The sequence below is a fragment of the Pongo pygmaeus genome, chromosome 20, assembly GCF_028885625.2.
Source record: "Pongo pygmaeus isolate AG05252 chromosome 20, NHGRI_mPonPyg2-v2.0_pri, whole genome shotgun sequence".
Taxonomy (NCBI): domain Eukaryota; kingdom Metazoa; phylum Chordata; class Mammalia; order Primates; family Hominidae; genus Pongo; species Pongo pygmaeus.
The window spans coordinates 58,427,659-58,435,243 of NC_072393.2; positions in this window are offsets into that span (position 1 = coordinate 58,427,659).

Consider the following 7,585-nt stretch of genomic DNA (forward strand, 5'->3'; position numbering starts at 1 on the left):
TTCTGACATTTTTCTGTCCTTTGGAGCTGTAGGTAGCAGAATACTGCCTTTTCTCTTTCCAAGTGTCACTGTCTTGTGTCTTTGCATGAAAAGAATCTTTAAATCTTATTCAACATATACACATCTCCATCCCCCATGTTCTTTAACCATCTATGGACTTCATCTCTCCTGGGTGTTTTACCCACTCCGCTCCATCACTTACTTCTGCCTATGGTCCCCTCTCCATTATTCCTTTATTCCCATGACTACTGCATCCCTTAGTTCCTCAGAGTTCACTGTGTGCTATTCCCTAACTTCCTTGCACACTTTGTCCCATAGTGTCCTGAAAACCAGCAGTGCCCTTTAAACACATTGCATCCTTTAACCGCAAGTGCATAGGGAGCGGATCTCCGTGCCCTTAAAATGCCATGCCTGATAGGAGTGCCTCTGTTTGCTTTCAGGCTTACCTACTGAACACTAACACTGTGATTTTTGATTAGCGATTTGGATAAACCATATGAATTCCAAATTCTGGAGGAACTGTACAAGGCTGGACAGTGAGGAGGGCCTGAAGATGAAAGGTCAACCATGCAAAGTATTTGATCACATTCCACTATAACTCTGGGCACCAAGGCTTGAATGAGCTTCCCTGGTTGGTAATATTCCATAAGTACCATCATTTATTGATGCTGGGAAAGTAATGCTTCCATGACTGCAGGGAGAGGACAACAGGAAACTCCAGATACGGTGCTTTTCCTAAATTCTGCCCTGTCTGCTTCTTCCCTTGTGGATGTTAACCTGTATTTTTCCCTGTAATATACTGTAACCATGAGCATAACAGCTTTCAGGGAGTTCCGTGAGTTCTTCTAGTGAATCATCCAACTATAGAGTGACTTGGGGAAACTCTGAACTTCCAGTTGGTGTCTGAAGTGAGTGTGGTCTTGTGTGGACTGTGTTTCCTGTAACTTCTCAGTTGGCCTCAAATATTTCCTAGAAGAATGGAGAGTGAACCTAGGTCAAATTGTGGATTTGTGTGTTGAGAAATCAAAGTTTCACTTTGGACTCTTATATTTTATTTATTTTCTTTATTTTTTCTGAGATGGAGTCTTGCTCCATCGCCCAGGCTGGAGTGCAGTGGCGGATCTCAGCTCACTGCAACCTCCGCCTCCTGGGTTTAAGCGATTCTTCTGCCTCAGCCTCCTGAGTAGCTGGGACTACAGGTGCCCGCCACCATGCCTGGCTAATTTTTGTATTTTTAGTAGGGATGGGGTTTCACCATGTTGGCCAGGCTGGTCTTGAACTCCTGACCTCATAATCCACCCACCTCCTGGGATTATGGGCGTGAGCCACTGTGCCCAGCCCTATTTTCTTTTTTTCTTAAGACTAATCAAGTGCAGTAGTGACAAGGGAGAAAGAGTAGAACAAGGAGTTCGATCTGTAACTGACTGTGAACAATCCATTGAGATAACTGATTACCTTTGGACCTGGCTCTTATATTTTACACTTCCCAATTGATTACATAACGGATGAGTGCTTCTTTCTAGAAATTGAGGAACAGTGTATATAGACAGCTGTGGTAACCATCTACTGCTGTTCTACCTATTAGATAATGCAGTAAGCAGCAGATGGTTACCTATTATCTAATTTTACCTATTATAAATATCTAATAGGTAAAAGAATGGCAGAATTTTCCTGTCAAATCATGTGAATTGGTACTTTATTTTTGATGGGCATTTTTTTCAGCATCTTTCTTTTTAGAATATTTTCTTAATTTTTAAATTTGTTATATATTATATATAAATTATATATATATACACACATATATATACACATATATATATATATATATAATTTTCTTTTTAAAGACAGAGTCTCACTCTGTCACCCAGACTGGAGTGCAGTGGCACAATCTCAGCGCACTGCAACTTTCGCCTCCCAGGTCCAAGCAATTCTCATGCCTCAGCCTCCCAAGTAGCTGGGATTACAGGCGTGAACCACCACACCTGGCTAATTTTTTTATTTTTAGGAGTGACGGGTTTCACCATGTTGGCCAGGCTGGTCTCGAACTCCTGACCTCAAGTGACCCACCTACCTCCACCTCTCAAAGTGCTGAAATTACAGATGTGAGCCACCACACCCAGCCTTATTTTTAATTTGTATTATTATTTTGAGATGGGCTCCAGCTCTGTCACCCAGGCTGGAGTGCAGTGGCACAATCTCAGCTCACTGCAACCTCTGCCCCCCAGGCTCAAGCGATTCTCATGTCTCAGCCTCCTGACCTCCTGAGCTGGGACTACAGACACACGCCACCATGCCCAGCTAATTTTTTTGTATTTTTGGTAGAGACGGGGTTTTGCAATGTTGCCCAGGCTGGTCTCAAACTCCTGAGCTCAAGTGATCAGCACGCCTTCCAGAGTGTTGGGGATTACAGGCGTGAGCCACTGCCTCCGGCCAAGAATACTTTCATGGTTAGACTTTTTCTATCAGTGTTGGGGTCAAAACAGGAAAGTATATTTTCCTACAAAACGTCCATATCATCATTTCCAAATTAATTTCTGTTTAGTTATACAAATAAGTCCAATGATTTCTAATGCAAATTATTGACATCATGTTTTTCTTTTGCACTTATTTCATTTCTTATTATTAATCCATTTTAGATTCTTTCTCTGATTCCATTTACTTGCTGAATACTTAAATAAAGGAGCAGCTTAGGATTCTGGAAATTAACAGTGAACTTGATTTTAGGAAAAATATCTAAGAGAAGTGGGGAATCCAGTGAGACAAAGGTGCTTCTCTGCCAATTCCTCAGGCATCAGAGCTCAATATTTTCTGCTTCTTAAAGCCTTCAGGGATCTTGAAAAGTAAAAGCCCGTTTTGTATACTTTAATGATATCTTTGAAGACACGAGAAAGTTGTAATTGCCTTTGGTAATTGGCAACTGGAAAAAAAAGTTTTTCAAAAATGTTACTGTCTCCCCAAGTCTGCACTGTTATTGCTGCACCCGGTGAAATGATAATTGCAATTCTAAGGGGAGGTGAGGTCACAGGATCACAAACCTTTATGTCAGGGTCTGGTGGCCTCCCTCCCATACTTGCACAAGTTGTTGTAATCTTCACACTGAACCAACCACTCTGGCAGTGGGAAGGAGTTAGCTGAGTATATTTGTTTTTCAGCCAGAGAGGTAGAATCTGCAAGAAAAGAAGTCTTAGGGCCAGGCACGGTGGCTCACACCTGTCATCCCAGCACTTTGTGAGGCCAAGGCGGGGGGGTCACCTAAGGTAAAGAGTTCGAGACCAGCCTGGCCAACATAGTGAAAACCCAACTCTACTAAAGATACAAAAAATTAGCCAGGCATGGTGGCGGGCACCTGTAATCCCAGCTACTTGGGAGAATGAGGCAGGAGAATCCCTTGAATCCAGGAGGTGGAGGTTGCAGTGAGCCGAGATTGCGCCATTGCACTCCAGCCTGGGCGACACTAGCGAGACTCTCTAAAAAAAAGAAGAAAAAAAGAAGTCTTAGTAATTGATTATGTCCAGAAAAGGGGTTCCTCTGAGGTAGAAACAGAACCAGTGCTAAAGACAGACAAAGAGGAGGAATAATTCCTTATTTATAAGCTGAGCCAGTGAAGAAAGATGACAGTCCTAAACCCTATACCAATTCCTGATGGATACAAAGGTATCTTAACAAAATCCTCACTTGGGATGATGGTTGGTGAATAATTCCAGTGATAATTAAATAAGATTTATGGTGCTCAAGGATTGTAGTAAATAAATATATGTGTTGTTCATATACCTCCCAGGAATCATACAGTAAATTCATAATATTTTTAATAATATGCTTGTACTGCCTCCACGATTATAATGAAGAGTAGGATGGATCTAGAAAAATTACCTTATCCTGTGCAGAAACCATATATCTGAAATCATTTCTGGAATAAAATAATTTTTTTTTTTAAGAAATCTTGCTCTGTATAAATGATGTGCTTAATGGAGACAATATTGTCCTCCACGGAAAACCTCTGTGCTCTTAGGATTATGGTGAAGCTGCTTTCCCTCTTGAGGTTAGGGAAGTAGCATTTAAGGGAAACGTAGCTTTACTATTAAGAACTTCAAACAGCACTTGTCAGGATCAACTGTATCTTGTGTTATTTTTCTCTGGTCAAAAACATTCTCTATAACTTTAAATTTTTGTGATTTTATTGTAGTGAGATTACTTACAATGAGAACTATCCTCTTAACAAATATCTAAGTGTACATTATAGCCCTGTAACCTATAGGTCCAATGCTGTGCAGGGGATCTCTGGAAGTTATCCATCTTGTTTTCCTGAGACTTTTTGCCTCTGAATTAGCAACTCTTCATTAACCCCTCCCCGCATTCGCTGGCAGCCTCCGTCCTACTCTCTCGTTCTATGAGGCTGTTTCAGATTATACATACAAGTGAGATAATGCAGTATTTGTCCTTCACTGACTGCCTTACTTACCTAGCACAATATCCTTACGGTTCATCTATGTTGTCATCTCCTGCAGAATTTCCTTCTTTCTAAAGGTTGAATAATGTTCCATTGTATATTCATACACCAAATTTTCTTCACCCATTCACCATTCCACGGACAGTTCGGTGGGTGCTATTGTGAGCAGTGCTGCAATGAGCATGGAAGTTCTAATATCTCTTGGAGGTCCTGACTTCAATTCTTTTGCTAAATACTCAGAAGTGGGAAAGCTGGATCATATGGTAGTTCTTATCTCATTTTGTTGTTTTTTTTGTTAGAGATGGAGTCTTGCTATGTTTCCCAGGCTGGCCCAAACTCCTAGGCTCAAGCTATCCTCTTTCCTCTGCTCCCTGCATAACTGGGTCTGTAGGCATGCACCATCTCATGTGGCCTCATTTCAATTTTTCGATTAATGTCTATATTGTTTTCCCTACAGGCAGCACCGTGTTACATTTCCAGCCACAGTATCCAAGGGTTCCAGTTTCTCTGCATCTTTGCCATACTGGCTGTTTTTGCTAATAGTGATTATAACAGGTGGGAAGTCATACCTCATTGTGATTTTTACTTGTGTTTTCTACATAATCAGTGACACTGAGCATGTTTTTATATACCTGTTGGGCATTTGAATGTCTCCTTTATAATAATGTCTATTCAAGTCTTTAGTCCATTTTTAAATTAGGTCTATTTTTTTTTGTTTTGTTTTAGGAGTTATTTTTTGCTATTGAGTTGTAGAAGTTCGTTCTATGATTTCGACATCGATAATGCTCAAGATTTTATGTTCTCTGGATTCTATTTTTACATATTTCTTCTATTTTATTGTATTTTACAAATTATATTTCCCTGCTAATAGCTTCGCATGACTTGTACATTAACATATTGATGAGTAAATGATCAAAAATTAGTAATAATTGAGTTTCTATACCGTTTTAATACATGTTAGTATTTCATGTATAAAAGTTTAGAAACAGTAATATTGTTCAATGATTTATTTGATAGATACCATTGTATGTTTTCTCCTATTGGGTGAGTAAATGAGTCTTTCTGCTACCAAACTAATATTGAGCCATTCTTGCATTCAGTAAATCCAACTTGCATATGAGGAAGTTTCCTTTAGGATTTTAATCAGTGCGCCAACAGTTCATTCGTATATCAAAAGTTATTGACATTGGATACTGACCTATACAGTAAATCTTTACACAGAAACAAAAACTTGCTTTGATCAAAATTATAAAAGAAAATACCAGTGATGGGAAATACATGGCATGGTAAACAAACAAAACTAACTAGGCCTAGATTATTTAAAAACACAGCTGCCTGATTTGTTAGCATAGCAAGTCCTTAGGTTCCTGTCTTCGCAATCACCCTAGTCAAATTCGAGTCCCCTTTCAACCATTAAGATGCCTGGGAATTTTGACAAATCATTGAACTTCTCTGTGTCTAAGTTCTTTTTGTCTCTACAAGGAAAAGTATGCCAGTGAATCTATCATACAGTTAGAAAAATCAAAGAAGGTACCACACATACCACATGATAGCCGTGATTCCTATATTGTAAGTGCTATTTAAATGTTATACATTCAACCCTAGAAAGCCTCTCAGCAAAACAAAACTTCAAACATTTTTCAGTAGAATACTGTTTTTCAGTTATGTCATTAATGCAATCCACACCTCATGTTTTCTGCAGGATCTTCTGGCTCTCAAGACAAATGTCAATCACTAGGAACTGGCAGAATGGCCTCCAGGGATAGGAGGAATGGTCTATTTATCACAGAATATTGTTGGAATCCTGAAAAATTTCTGTCTTCCTTACCATTGTGCCTTCTTTTATTTAGCAGGGTGCAGATTGAGGTCCACAGATTTGAATGGAAGCACCTGATTATAGCCACTTCTTGCTCATTCTGTTTAAAGGTGTCCCCAAGACACACGTCTGTATGCAGCACCAAGTCAATGGCAGATTTTAGGTGATATAACTTCCTTAATGATTTCAGATTCCAATTTGTTTCTGTCCTCACAGAGTTGGTAGGGTATGACTGTTGGCACCACCTGTGTCTGCAGTGTTTCAAGCCATCATGATAAGCCCCAGGAACTACAGGTGTGTAGAATTTAAAATGAATTATCCAATGTATATTGGGCTTTCCGTTTTTCTCTGCTGGACCCTGATACATTGATAAATACGATTTTTTTCCAGCCGGGTGCAGTATCTCACACCTGTAACCCCAGCACTTTGGGAGGCCGAGGTGGGCAGATCACTTGAGGCCAGGAGCTGGAGACCAGCCTGGCCAACATGGCAAAACCCCATCTCTGCTAAAAGTACAAAAATTAGCCAGGCATGGTGGCACGCGCCTGTAATCCCAGCTACTCGAGAGGCTGAGGTAGGAGAATTGCTTGAACCCAGGAGGCGGAGGTTGCAGTGAGCTGAGATCGTGCCACTGCACTCCAGCTTGGATGACAGAGTGAGACTGTCTTAAGAAAAAAAAAGTTGGGGGGGTGAGATATGAGAGAAAAACATACTTATTAGTACCTGTTAATTCAAAAATATTGCCATAAAATTATTGCCGGCAGACGTAAGGCTATTTAAAATTTGATAATCTAGTTTTACTTCTATCAGGGTTCTATAAAAGAATAATCTGCCTACCAAATACACTTAGAATTACTGCAGAATTATTCTTTAGATCAATAAATACAATTGTCTTCTGAAGACTATTTTAAGGGCTTTGTTATCTACAGGTGCCAGGACATTGAAGAAGAGAAAACAAGATTTAAAAGAGATTATAATTTTAAAATAAAAAGTATGTTTACTTATTACTTTCAGAATGCACCTAAAGTGAATCTGAACTTACAGTATTTTTAGAAAATATTGACCTAAGCATATTTCAAAGGTGTTTAAAATAAGTGTGGAATAGAACAAGTGAAAGGAAGAAGTAATTTACATGTATTTTTAAAAAGCTATTGCTTATTTATTTATTTAGACAGAGTTTTGCTTTTGTCGCCCAGGCTGGAGTGCAATGGCGATCTCTGCTCACTGCAACCTCCACCTCCTGGGTTCAAGCAATTCTCCTGCCTCAGCCTCCCAAGTAGCTGGGATTATAGGCGTGTGCCATCACGCCCGGCTAATTTTTG